Source organism: Heloderma suspectum, chromosome 3 (assembly GCF_057233095.1).
Source record: "Heloderma suspectum isolate Gila_16-S chromosome 3, 16-S_ref, whole genome shotgun sequence".
Classification (NCBI taxonomy): Eukaryota; Metazoa; Chordata; class Lepidosauria; order Squamata; family Helodermatidae; genus Heloderma; species Heloderma suspectum.
Window position 1 is genome coordinate 179,581,444 of NC_139460.1, and position 14,905 is coordinate 179,596,348.

General features: G+C 46.1%; 1 protein-coding gene across 1 annotated transcript in view; it reads right to left on the minus strand.

The window, feature by feature from the left end:
• The window catches only part of FRMPD2 (FERM and PDZ domain containing 2), a 240,287-nt gene that overhangs the window by 201,917 nt on the left and 23,465 nt on the right, over positions 1–14,905 (minus strand). The window lies entirely within an intron of this gene.

Genomic DNA, 14,905 nt, shown 5'->3' on the forward strand with positions numbered 1-14,905 from the left:
GACATTCCGTTCGTTTTGGAATGACCAGCAAGACCCCCTCTAAAGATCTTAAGCGTCACCTGGGTATATATAAAGGAAGGCAGTCTACTAGGTATCCTGGTCCCAAGTTGTTAAGGGCTTTATATGATAATAACATAACCTTGTATGTAGTTCAGTAGCTAATAGGCAGCCAGTGCCGTTCTTTTAACACAGGTGTTTTGTGAGCATAGGTAGGTGACCCAGTGAGTACCTTAGTTGCTGCATTCTGTACTAGTTGCAGTTTCTGAACCACACACATGGGTAGCCCCACATAGAGCACATTGCAGTAGTCTAATTGTGAGTTTACCAGTGCATGGATCATCATGGCTAGGCTATCCTTATCCAGGAATGGGCGTAGTTGGTGTACCAACGGAAATTGGTAATGGGTGCTTTGGGCCACCAAGGCCACCTGGGCCTCTAGTGACAAAGATGGATCCAGGAGCACCCCCCAAATTACAGACCTGCTCCTTCAGAGGGAGTGCAACCCCATCCAAAACAGGCAAACATCCCAATTCCTGGACCTGGGAATGAGTTTGCCTAGGGCCTACAAAAACTTTAATCTGTCCTGGCCTTGGGCACTAAATAACTGAAGACCTGATCTTTCCAAATCTGGCAAATAAAAGTATATATTGTGAGTACACAAAACTTGTTTGAACACTTGTTTGTGAACCACCCAGACAGCTCCAGCTATTGGGCACTAATAAAATAAATTAATTAATTAGAGCACAGTCCTTTCTGTGAAGAACTTGTTTGTAAGACCCATGGTAAGACAAGCCTCATACCACAGGAGAACTGGAGTGTGGTGGGGTGCTGTGATGTTCTGCACTCCTCAGTTAAGACAAATGGCAGACTCTATACTAGGATAAGCATGCATATATGTCTTGTGGACAGCCAAACTAAGGGCTTTCGGAAGGATGCTCTTGCTGTCTTCTTCCAACAGAGCCCTTCCTCATTACTCTCTCACTGCTTGGGGCTCCAGCCTGCTACTTTCCGATACCAATGCATTTACACCCCACGTATAGCAATTCTTCTTAAAAGTGGTATCACCAAAAGGAACTGCAAGGTCTCTATTGCTGTCTAGTGGTCAGTGTGGGCCAAGCACTATTTGTTCACTACCCAGAGGTACAAGGTGATGGGGAGGAAAGGAAAGGCTGGCCCACAGAGTCTTGGACAAACAGTGCTGTTGCTGGGGAATGGGGATGCTCAGGTCAGCCTAGCCTGTCTGTCCATCCAGGAAATGCAAGCCCTTTCCCGCCTCCCCTTCATTTGCTGGTAAACAACGAAAGCCTGGGAGCACCACCTCCTTATCTGCACCACAATCTGACAGTTGGAGTTGTCAGGCTACAGTTATGTGAATCTCTTGTACACCCAAGATATGCATCATCCGTACATGAGGATCCAGGCTATGGATGCCCATGTGAGGGCCTTTGCCTTGCAGGCCAGGCCCAGGGGAGGGCCTTCATTCGCCATGGTGTCAGATTGGATAAATATTACTGGTTGACCTTTCTTTACTCCTGGTGTGCTTTGGCATTCCACTGGGCAGGGACAGAACCATGCCATTTGTTTTATATTCCTTTATCATAGGAGAGGGGCCCCAACCAACATATGCTGAAAGCACCCAGGAAAGCCCAGCCCTTGTGACAACTATTTCTAGGAACAAGCCTCTCCAACTCCTCTCTCTCCTTTGCCCCCCTCCCAATTCCATCCATCTCTAAATCATGTCATTTCTCCTTTTACAACATTACAAAACTCTCTGTTCTCTCTGTTCCCTCAGCAAACTTTGGTCCATGCCCTGGTCATTTCTAACCTTGGTGTCTGCAATCTTTTCCTTGCTATTCTTCCCTTGTTTCATGCTAACGTCTGTCTAGTACATTGCTGCCAAAGTGATTCACCGCTCTGACCATGGCTGAATCTACACATAGCATTTATACCGTTATCATAACTATTGGTACACATGACACCAATGGGCACCAATAGTTATGAAAACGGTATGATAACAGTATAACTATATATAGATAATATATAGATTCAGCCCATGTGACGTCTTCCCTTAAATCCCTACACTGGATTACTTCCCATTCCTGGATCCTGCATAAGGATCTACATACCCCCGTAGTTGCCCTAAACATCCCCCTTCCCTGCACATCTGAACAGGCCCATTCAGACAAAGGTTTTAGTAAGAATCCCCACATCAAGATGGCATTTATTGACTATCATTCCTGTTTGAACGTCTGGTCATCCATTCAGTAAGCCAAAAGCTTTTGGTTTTTTGCCATTCCTTGTGGGGTTCCCCTTTTTGTTGACTCATCCATTCAATAGACTAAAATCAACCTGTGATTTATTTTAATGTTTCCATCTCTGCCTGCTGCAACCCAAGACCCTTGGCCTAGCCTGGGCTGCAAGCCCCCTATATTTAGGAACTCCCTCTGCAGTCGCATCTGTCCTGACCACAAACAGGAGTCTATGCGGCACAACGGATGCTCCAGGGTGGTTTAGGCAGGTGGCTAGCAGGGTCAGGTTAGAGCTGCAATTGCTAGGTTAGCTCAAGCAGACAATTTTCTCCCACAGGGTCTAGAACTCAATGGAGGCATTTTATCACTGGGATGTTGCCCATGGGCACCAATGTGCCCATGGACACTGTTCTTGGTGCCCACCAGGCTCCCTGCCTCTCCTGATTTCTATTTTATTTTATAAGATTTTTTATTTTAAAAAAATAAACTAGGAAGCTGACATGCTGCAAAGTGAAGGGCTGCCCTCCAGCACCATCTTTATTTGGGTTTAAAAGAGTGGTTTTGTGTGTTTCAGCTCAGACCCCACCTTGTACTTAGGTTCTTATGCAAGCAACTTTTGTTTTAGTCTCACCAGTTTGGCTTCTGGGAAATGAGTGTTTTGTGACCAGCGATGCCCACCCTGGCAGCCACTTTCTGAATGGGCAAGCCATTTTGTGAGAGCATCCATAACACTCTCTAAATTCCAAATGTGTCTACCAACCCCAAAAGGTTGGCCCCTGCTGTAAGGCTAGCCTGCCCCTCCCAAGCTCCACCCATTCCTAAATTGTGGAGAGCCTTAAAGGGATAGTCCCCTAGCCTGCAGCCTACCATTCTGTAATCTTTCAGCCAAATCCTGCCTTGTGCACTGCCTGCACCAGTGAGTAAGCACAGGAGATGGGAGGCCCCTCAGGAGGTGTTGTCTTTGTGATTCCTAGTTCAGGGGGCTCTTGATCAGGCTCAGGCTTGGGGCCTGGCTCTTCAGCACCTTTAAGGCTTGCACCACTGGTCCTCTTGATCCAGCTGGTCCTTCCTCCTTTGTGTCAAAGACTTGCCTGGTGTTCAAGGATGGAGTCGTCATGACACTATCCTAGACCGTTTGTGTGCTTGGCTAGGACACCACTGTGGGCTCCAGCCTGGAACAGGACTCATTCATCCCTTGTTACCTGCACCTCTCCCTCTGTTGTCTCTATTATGGGGTGAGTTTGAAAGTGTAAATGAAATATCCCCAAAGAGATTTTTCAAGACTGAAATAGATTGAAATAATCTACTTTAATTACACACATAATCTCAATTCAGATATCATGCCACATCATGGTCAAGGAAGCAGGGATATGTTTGAATGAAGAAACTAGAACCAGAAACTATGGCTTGAAGTGGATCTGCATACCATAAATTGAGCTAAGTATGATTTGGTGTGTTATTTGAATTAATAAGACATACATACGTACGGCTATTACTGCACCTCTAGAGGCCTCTGCATCTAGAAACTGCATCTAGAGTTTGCACGGCACTTTGAGGATAAAGTCGCTCAGATTCGTCATGAATTGGACACCACCATTAATGCAGTTCCATTAGTAGAGGCGTTCAGAGCACCGTCTGGTCCAGTTTTATTGGATGAGTTTCAGTTACTGAGGCCTGAGGATGCGGACAAGGTGCTTGGCCAAGTCCGATCGACCACTTGTGTGCTTGACCGTTGCCCTTCATGGCTTATTAAATCAAACAAGGAGGGGTTGTCTGGCTGGGTCCAGGAGGTTGTAAATTCCTCCTTGAGAGAGGGAGTGGTGCCTACCGCTTTAAAAGAGGCAGTAATTAGACCACTCCTGAAAAAGCCTAACCTGGACCCAGAGGATGTTAACAATTATAGGCCAGTGGCCAACATCCCCTTCCTGGGCAAGGTGCTTGAGCAGGTGGTTGTAGGACAGCTCCAGGCACTGTTGAATGAAACGGATTATCTAGATCCATTTCAATCGGGCTTCAGGCCTGGTTTTGGAACGGAAACTGCCTTGGTCGCCCTGTGGGATGACCTCTGCCGGGAGAGGGACAGGGGGAGTGCGACCCTGTTGATTCTCCTGGACCTCTCAGCGGCTTTCGATACCATCGACCATGGTATCCTTCTGGATAGGTTGTCTGGGTTGGGAATAGGAGGCACTGCACTACAGTGGTTCCGCTCCTACTTGGATGGCCGATTCCAGAAGGTGGTGCTGGGGGATTACTGCTCTGTGCCATGGCAATTGTGCCATGGGGTTCCACAGGGCTCTATTTTATCCCCCATGCTGTTTAACATCTACATGAAACCGCTGGGGGAGGTTATCCAGAGGTGTGGGCTGAGGTGCCATCAATATGCAGATGACACCCAGCTCTACCTCTCTTTTACATCAAAACCAGGTGAGGCAGTGACTGTTCTGAATCAGTGCCTGGGCACGGTAATGGACTGGATGAGGGCTAATAAACTGAAACTCAATCCAGACAAGACGGAGGTACTGTTAGTGGGTGGTTCGTCTGCCCGGCTAGGTGATATTCAATCTGTTCTGGAGGGGGTTGCACTCCCCCTAAAGGATCAGGTTCGTAGTTTGGGGGTGCTCTTGGATCCAGAACTGTCACTTGAGGCACAGGTGAACTCAGTGGCACGGAGCACTTTTTATCAGCTTAGGCTGGTATACCAACTACGCCCTTATCTGGAAAGAGATAGCCTTGCTACAGTTATCCATGCTCTGATAACTTATCGTCTGGATTACTGCAATGCGTTATACGTGAGGCTGCCTTTGAAAACGGTCCGGAAACTTCAGCTGGTCCAAAATAGGGCAGCAAGATTGTTAACAGGGACTGGCCTGCGATCTCATATTACGCCAGTACTTTTCCAGCTGCACTGGCTGCCAGTCCATTTCCGGGCCCGATTCAAAGTGCTGGTGTTAACATTCAAAGCCCTTAACAGCTTGGGGCCAGGTTACCTGAAGGATCGCCTCCTCCCATATGTGCCTGCCCGGACCTTAAGATCATCAGCAGCAGCCCTTCTCCATGAGCCCCTGCCAAAGGAAGTGAGGCGGGTGGCTACTAGGAGGAGGGCTTTTTCTGCTGTGGCACCCCGGCTCTGGAATGAGCTTCCTAGTGAGGTTCGCCTGGTGCCTACATTGTATTCCTTTCGGCGCCAGGTGAAGACCTTTTTATTTTCCCAGGCATTTTAGCATTTTAGCCTTCTAAATTTTTATCTTTGCTGTTTTAAATCTGTATTTTAAACTTCTGCACTGCTGCTAAGTTTTATTGTGGTTGTATTGTTATATTGTGGTTTTAATGTTCTGTATATTTTAAATTGTTTTATTGTGTGTTGTTTGGATTTAATTTTTGTGAACCGCCCAGAGAGTTTCGGCTATTGGGCAGTATAGAAATGAAATAAATAAATAAATAAATAAATAAATAAATAAATAAAAACTTGAGCAGGGGTGGGCAACCTTTACAGTCCTGAGGGCTTTATGTGGGGTTCAGTGGGTAGCCAAGGGCCATGCATGCATGCACACACACATGCACACTTCCACCACACACATCTTGCTCCAGATCACTGGGAGGAGGGAGAGGCTTTAACCTTGTCCTCCTCCCAGTGAAGCTGGGTAGGATTGCTGGGATGAAGACAATTTTAAAGCCTCCTCCCCCATCCCCACAACCCTGCTCATGATTGCTAGAAGGAGGGAGAGGTTTTAACCTAGCCCTCCTCTCAGCGATCCTGCTGGGAAAGAAGGCACGTGGGGATAGCTCTCCCCATGTATCCTGTTTCCCAGCAAAATTGGGCTCCCACCAGCCCACAAAACAGCTGTGGGCTGATGGGAGCCCAATTCTGCTGGGAAACAGAGTGCTCAGGGATGTCTCCCCTTGTGCACCCTGTGTGCGGCAGCAGTGGGGTGATTTGGGAGGAGTGCAGGGCACCCACACTGGGCTGCACAGAGGGCCTATGAGGACTGCCCACCCTGAACTAGAGTGATGAACAGATGGAAAAGGAAAGTAAACAGCTCCAGACCATGGTTTGGGTTCTAAACCCCTGAGCAACCTCTCTGCAGTAGAGTGGCTCCATGGTATACCCCAGAGCTGAGAACAATGAAACAAACTAGGAGACAGCTAGAGTGAAGATGAAAAAAACATCTTAGTTGATGCAATCAAACACTGGTGTGTGCTTATGGTCAGGTATATTCAGGGTCAGTAAAGGTGGCAAAGAAATGATATATTTCTATTGAATCCTCTATGAGCCACCCAGCAGAGCTTTTCATGGTCATTCAGGGTTTATTACATGCAGACCCTAAGGACGCTGTGGATCCGTCAGAGGCCCACTGTGATATGTTTGCAAGGCACTTCCAAGATGAAAACTCTTGCATCCATGAGGACTTGAACTCCAGTGTTATACCAGGTGAATCAGCTGAGATACCCAGAACAGAGTGTTGTCCAGTTTTGTTGGATAAGCTGTAGCTGGTACAGGTGAAGGACATTGACAAGGTCCTTGGGCACGTTCGTGCAACCACTTCCATATTGGATACTTGCTCCCTTGGCTTATAAAAACCAGCAGGGAGGAACAGCCAGCTAGGCCAGGAAGGTGATTAATGCCTCTTTGTGAGAGGGGGGTGGTCTTGGGATGCCTCTAACAGGCAGGGATGAGATCACTCTTGAAGAAATCCTCCCTGGACCTGGAAGATCTCAACAATTTTAGGCCAGTGGCAAATGTTCCACTGAGTGGGGTCATCCGGAGTTTTGGAATGCGTTGTCATCAGTACACTGATGACATGCAGCTGTATTTCTCCTTTTCATTGTCATCAACTGAGGCTGTAGATTTGCTAAATCGGTGCCTGGCTGTGACAATGGACTGGATGAGGGCAAATAAACTTAAGCTCAATCCAGACAAGAGTGAGATGCTGTTAGTGGGTGGTTCTTCTGACTGGATGGAGAGTTTCATCCTGTTCTGGATGGAGTTGTGCTCCCTCTGAAGGAGCAGATTCGTAGCTTGAGGGTTCTCCTCTCTCTGGGGATTCAGGTGGCCTCAATGGCACAGATTGCCTTCTATCAATTTTGGTTGGTAGCCCAACTATTACAACCCTATCTGCACAGGGATAGTGTCTCCTCAGTAATCTATGCTCTGGTGACCTCAAATTACTGCAATGCACTCTATATTGGGCTACTCTCGGAGATGGTTCAGAAGCTTCAGCTTGTGCAAAATGCAGCAGCCAGATTGATTGCGGGGACCTGAAGGTCTGAACATATAACATCAGTTCTGGCCTTCTTGCACTGGCTGCTTGTATGTTTCTGAGCCCAAGTCAACATGCTGGTTCTGTCCTATAAAACCCTACATGGCTCGAGACCAAAATACCTTATAGAGTGCCTACAAACCTACCTGTACACTCCAATCATCATCTGCAGCCCTCCTTCAGGTGCCTCCTCTGAGAGAGGTTTGGAAGGTGGCAACAAGGAGGAGGGCCTTTTTGGTGGTGGCCCCCCAGTTGTGGAATGCTGTCCCCACTGAGGTCCACCTGGCACCAACATTGTCATCATTTCAGCACCAGGTTAAGTCTTTCCTCTACTCTCAGGCATTTGACTGCATATAATATGGTTTTAACTGGTTCTGGGATTTTAATTGTTGAGTGTTTTAAACTGTTTTGAAAATGGGCTTTATATTGTATTTTTAAGGTTTTAATCTTTGTAAACCTCCCAAAGAGCACTGGGCAGTTTACAAAATGTACAGAAATGTAATAAATCATCATCATTATCATCTCTGGTTAATGCAAACCATTGCATGATGTCTGAAATGAAGTGTGTTGACTTATTGGGACCACTCCATTTCTTTCCTATGTGAATTAGTGCAGCTCTCAAGTGGGGGTGGGGGGGTGTTGGGGGATATATACAAAGAGCAGGTTTCGTGAAGAAGGATTTTGGGATTGTGCAGGTTGCTTTGTTTGTATCAACATGTTTGGTTCCTGCTAAAGGTGTGTTACACTGTCACTTTTTCCTCATTAAAAGCTTTTAAGGAAATGGAGCAAAAATAGCTGGATAAAAGAACATATAAAACAAAGACAATTTGAAACCCCAGAGTTAGGCAATACCTTTCCTAGGACCCACCAAATATGCACAAAATCGTAGTCAAGCTTAAGGAAGAGGTCTAGAGATTTTGAAATCTTGTTCACAATTTTGTGCATATTTGGTGGGTCTTAGGAAAGGTATTGCCGAAATGTGGATTTTGAATAAAGTAAGGCAGTAGCTCTATGATCCCTTCCTGCTCTCTATAGCCTGGTTTGCACATAACGAAAACCCAGAGTATGAGCCAAGTATGGGTTATTGTTGAATCATGGGTTGTTGTTGAATTGTGGGTAGCTGTTACGTGTGAACCTTGCACTATGGTTTAACGATGGATTGTTAACAACAAACAACCCAGGAAGAGAACTCATGGTTTGCTGTTGGGTTGTGAACTCTTGTTTTGTTCGTAGTTAACAACCCATAGCTAAATCCATACTCGATCTGTACTCAACCTGTACTCTGGGTTGTCATTATGTGTGAACCAGGTCTTCATGTCTTTGGGGAAGTTTTCAGAATTCTCAGCCAGAGCCTGGCTTACATGCAGCTACTTCTCATGTGATGAGTGTAACATGTAGGTAAGCTCTGGCATCACAAACAGAATTAGCAGACCAGATTCAAGAAGCTTGTTGTTTCTGCATGTCAAATGTGAGTCTGTGTCCAACTTTAAGATAACTTATGTCTTCAGTTACATCTGCACCCCCTATTAGATAGAATCAAAGCCATGCTCTCAGTAACACTGCTGGAGTCATTATAATCTGTTGCAAGTTGTCTGTAATCTTCTTCTGGGTGACTGTAATTCATTGATTTGGATCCTATTCCCAAGAATCAGAAAAGATAACTTATAAATGATTCACAATGCTTTGCTTTGCTTTGAAAAAGGCAAAACAACAACCACATGTTGATGTGACTGGGCCCAATAACTCATGCCATTAAGGAGAAAATGTCTGAGAAAAAGAATGTTAGGGTCTTACACACAAAAACAAAGACACCAGGACCTAGAATGCATACCAGCCCTTCAGATATGGCAGCACAAGCCAAACTACAAACCACAGAATTTGGAGTTTCTTATGGAAAATAAACTAGCTTGTGGCATTGCTCTGGGGGATATGGCATCCCTTCATAAAAATATAGTACCCTGCTTTATTCAGAAGGAGAGAGGCAACCAAGATGGCACAGCGGATTGAGTTCCTGGCATATTGTGACCTGACTGCATGGAGACCCTTCTGATCCAGATTAGGCATGAGGAAATATGAGTTCCCTTTTGGAAGGAGCTAGAGTTGTCTTTAGCAAAATGCTTTACAAATTTGGTGTTTCCTGATCAGGCAAAACACCTGAGGAAGGGCCTGCCCTATAAGAAAATTAATGAAAATGTTGTGGGGGTGGTGTTGCACATTCTAACAAGAATCTGGCTGTGTCTGGATGGAGATCCTTATCTTAGAGAAGGCTGCAATAATTTTGTAAAGGAATCACATGGCCAGTAATGGGAGTTTCTATTAACACTGCATTTAAAATTCCAGGGATATCCATGGAAGTTAGATAAATCCTGGGCATGTGAGGTTGTGATGGAACATCAACTGATGGAACATCAAACCGAGTGGGATGTCCCACATAGGGATGTATGTACTGTGTAAAATCCGCTCTGTCTGTGTTTCGCAGATGGTCAGGTGCCTTTTATTCCATCGTCTGCTCACAGACAGATGCAAATTAGTATTTTTCATCTTGCGGAAAAATACTAAAATAATTACCTAAGAGGTTTCGTAACAATTTACATAATTTACCTTAGTACGTAACATTTACTGTATTGTCCCCTATTCCATTCAACTTTTCTTCTGCAGAAACTTGTGTATTTTCCTACAAATAAATATGTGTACATTTCAGGAAAGTAAAAAAAAAACATCCGAAAGTTCATGGACTCCATGCGGCCTGAGGGGGTCGCTCTGCAGTGGATTCCACAGTTTGGATTCTTAGAAATCTGAGCTCATTTTAGTCCGTCTCGAATTTCTCCAGCATCCCTAGTCCCATATCCTTTGGACTTTAATGACACAGGCAAACCTCTGAACATGGAATCATTGTTTAATAATCCTCCATGATAGCAGCAAATAAAAATCCAGCACTTTCTGACCATCTGGAACTAAGTACAAAACAGTTAAAACAAACAAACTAATAAAAACAGAGTGGGCAAAGTGTCCTCTCCTGGCTATAAGTGAGGACCTGCAGGGCAAAACGTTAGACCTGGCCATATGAGATGGTAGTGGCTGAATCCTCAGTCAGTCCATGGAGCAGGTAACCAATTTGCCTGGGCAAAGGCTACAGAGGCTGGACAGTGGTATTTCCCAGTATCCCACACTGGAGGCCTTCAAGACGAGGCTGGACAGCCATTTGTCAGGGATGCTCTGACTTGGATTCCTGCATTGAGCAGGGGGTTGGACTCGATGGCCTTGTAGGCCCCTTCCAACCCTACTATTCTATGATTCTATGATTCTATGAGGCCTGAGCAGTTCCAAGGCTGTCTACTTGTTCAACAATGGGCAGAGCCAGACTGAGCCCTAAAGACCCAGCCTGGCTCTGTTTCCCCATGATTAAGGATGCCTCTTTAAAGGGATCAGAGTTGTACTTGGAGCCAGGCACTCCTGAAGTGTCCTATGATTTCCTGACAGGCCCTTCAACTCCTCTGAAGAGTGAGGGCTCCTTCACACCGGGCTTTTACCTGCGATTGAGATTGCTCCTTCACGGACGTTTGTGGGCTCTTTACATGACACAGCAAACATCCCAGGCGTCTCCTGCACTAAATGCCCTTTGTTTGCAGATAATGAGCTATCAAATTACCCCGTTGTGTTCCGCTTCAGTTCCCTCTGTCGAAAGAGGTAAAGCGGCAAGAAGAGGAGTGAGATCAATGAAAGGTAACGGAAGACTCAGCTACGGGGGAGAAGGAGGGGGAAGGGGTGGGGGGAAAGGAGTGATCCTGCATGTGAAACAGAAGCAGAAAGCCCCATTTTAAATGCAGAATTTTAGGCTGGTGTAGAGATGCCCTGAGTCAGGGAAACTGACCCCTGGGGCATTTGGTGATGTGCATTTCAGAGGGCTCTGGCTGACCACTCAGAGAAGGAGTGCTGGTTCTGAGTTCAAATATGGAGGTCCCCATCCCCCCGCGCACACACACACTGTTCCTCCCTAGGCTGGGTCTCTGGTTTAAATAGTCCTCCATGGCACCTCAACCTCACTGATACCCAAACTTGTAATAGGTTCCAGACATGGTGTCTCCTCTTCTTCAGTGACTGTGTGGAATCATTACACATACAGCTTCAGGGACTCCTATGTCATTAATCTTTAAAATAACCTCCAGCAAATAATTTCATTTTGTTTTATAATCATTAGCCCCTTCATGCTCTGGGGATGGAGCTGGCTACACTTGTATGTGTGTGTGTGGTGGGAGGTGGGGGTGGGAATAAACATATAATTATATGTTTAAATGTAAATATGCCCTCAAGTCCTATGGAAGTTTATTAAATGTCACAGGTCAGTTTGCTGAAAAGGACTGCATTGCTCAGACCTTTACCTACCCTGCCCTCCCTCATTTAGGTACCCTGGAAGTCTGTACACAGATACCCCAAAGAGAGAGACAGACAGACAAACTACCTACAGCTAACTGATTTGGTTGTTTGTCACATCATGCATGCTTGACCAAAGGGATCTATTGTGTTGGGGTCGAGAGGTGACCACTTGCATAAATCATACCCACTGTCTTCCCCTCCTCCTTTTTCTCCTTAATATCCAACCTTTTGTTGGTTATAATAAAGGCATTGCCTTACTGTGGCTTTTGTCTTTGAAAGTACTGCATGTCTATCAATGGCTCCTCCATGAAATCCAGAAACACAAGAGCTGGGCTCACACAAGACAACCCACATTCAACAGTGTGGGTTAAGTGTGGGTTGTCGTGGGTTGTCATTGAAACGTGGGTTGTCATTGAAGTGTGGGATGTTGTGATGTGTGAACCCAGCTGCACTAAGAAACCGTGGTTTGTTAACCATGAACAACCCACAGTTCACAGCCCAACAGCAAACCATGGGTTCTCTTCGTGGGTTGTTTGTGGTTAGCACAACTCAGTTCATTCAACATGACAACCTATCCTTCAACAATAACCCACATTCAATTCATACTAAGTATGGGTTGATTGTGGGTTATCATGTTGTGTGAACCAGGTCAATCTGTCTTGTTAAAATGTATGGTTGTTCAGAATTTTTCAAAAGAAATACTGTGAACCACCACTTAGAGCAGGACTGGGGAACCTGTGGCCCTCCACATCCCTATGGACTCCATCAGCTCCAGCCATCATGGCTAATGCACAGATGATGGGAGTTTGAGTCTGACCTATTGCTTTTGGACACATTCTGCTTCAACTGCATGCTTTTCATCTGATGCCAGGTACTACTAACTCACCATTCATTCACAGTCTTTACATGAAAGAGGCCAACAAAGTGTAAGTCATAGGCTCTCTTCACACCTGGCATTTTATCCCACTATAAACCGATCCTTTTGATTCCGGATCCTTTCTGGGATTTAGACTGGCCCTGTATACAGGCATCCCTCATAGCGCTTCCCTCCACTCTATACCTTTTCAGGGCTGCACGGAAAAATCAGGACAGAAGGCTGATCATTGTTCCTGTAACATGATTGATGGCTCTGCACGTCCCTCCACTCCTCCGCAGCAGGAGGGCAGCAGGAGGGAACTCGGAAGCCCTCCTAGTGACTGTAAAGGTGGAGGGAATCAAAGGAGCGCCTCCCTCCCACCCTTCCTGGCATGTTTGTAAAGGAGCAGGGTAGTGGTGGTAGTGGTTTTGTTTTCATCTCTTAACTTGTGCTGTGCTGTTTCCTCACAGCCCCCAGGAAAGCTATGACTTACCTCTGAGTAGACGTAAGATTGCGCTGTAAGTCTGCAACCCTCAGCACACTTACTTGGAAGTAAGCCCCAATGAATGAATGGGACTTACTTCTGAGTAGACATAAGATTGCACTGTAAGTCTGCAACTCTCAGCACACCTACTTGGAAGTAAGCCCCATTGAACTTAATGGGACTTACTTCTGAGTAGACATAAGATTGCACTGTAAGTCTGCAACCCTCGGCACACTTACTTGGAAGTAAGCTTCACTGAACTTAATGGGGTGCTCTGAATTCACAGAGGACGTTGATTCTGAGCTTGGTGGGGTGGGGTATCAGATCTGTCTCCCTTTGTTGCAGGGAGGCATTTTACCCTCTTCTCCCTCCAATCAAGAAATGTGCTCAAGCATTTACATGGCAAGCATGGAGAGAGCGCAGCCCACAGCCAACCAGACACAGCTGTTCCTTCTGCTATTGGAGAACTTCACGGGGAGGTAATGGCTCTCCTGTTCTGTGAGCTGGAATACCACATTTTTTTGCATTTGGGGAAAATGGTGAGAGATGCCCTCGAGGTTCATGGTGTCATCTAAAGAGCCTGCAAACTTCCGAGAGACAGCCATTTCAATAGCAGGATAAACACTTCATGTGAAGAAGCCCATAAGCTCCAAAGAGCTATGAGGCATTTGGATCACAAACATTTCCTAAACCAGTGAAAGTTCTGTTTATCAGCATCATACAGCTTATATTCAGGCCCAGTTAAAGAGCTTTATAGAGCTTGACTTATTTGCACACCATTTGCAAAAGAAACAAATAAAATACTGCTGTAATACAAGATACTCTTTCATCTCTGTAAAGGCTGTTTCTTAGATTGTGTTTTACAAACTAGGGATGAATCCTCTGAATCTCATTTGAACTAGGGATGTACGAAATTGACTTACCTTTCACGGATAATGTTGATGGGGGGGGCGGCGCTCCGTTCCTCCCCCCGGAATCCTTGAACGGCTGGCTGTGCTCCGCGGCAGCTCCACGGCAGCTCCGCGGAGCAGCCGGCCAGGCCTGGCCAGGCCAGGCCAGAGCCGTCCGCAGCTGGATTTCCGGCCGTGGAGGGCTCTGGGTAAAAAACAAAAACAAAAAACCGCGTACACAAATGGCGGCGGCTACAGCCGCCGCCATTCGCGTTCCTTATTTTTGGCCGTCTTAATCTACGTAAATATTTACATAGACTATGACGGCGAAAATAAAGGGGAATGCAAATAGCGTAGCGGGCGCTATTTGCGTCCCTTTTTGATTCCCTGTTTTAGCCTACGTAAATCTTTACGTAGGCTAAAATGGTGAATCAAAAGGGGACACAAATAGCGCCCGCTATGCTATTTGTGTTCCCCTTTATTTTCGCCGTCATAGTCTACGTAAATATTTACGTAGATTAAGACGGTAAAAAGAAGGAATGCAAATGGTGGCGGCCGTAGCCGCCGCCATTTGCGTACGCGTTTTTTTTTGTTTTTTTTAAACCCACCCAACCATGATAGGCTACGTAAATCTATCACATCTTTTTTTTTTTTTTTTTTTTACACAAGCCTGGAAATGGCGGTGGTGGCAGCCGCCCGGAAGACCGGCTGCCGCCGCCCAGAAGATCCATCCCAGGTGAGTCTTGTCCCGGGGGGGATCTGCGCGGGGGCGGGGGGCAGGCCGTTCCGCCATG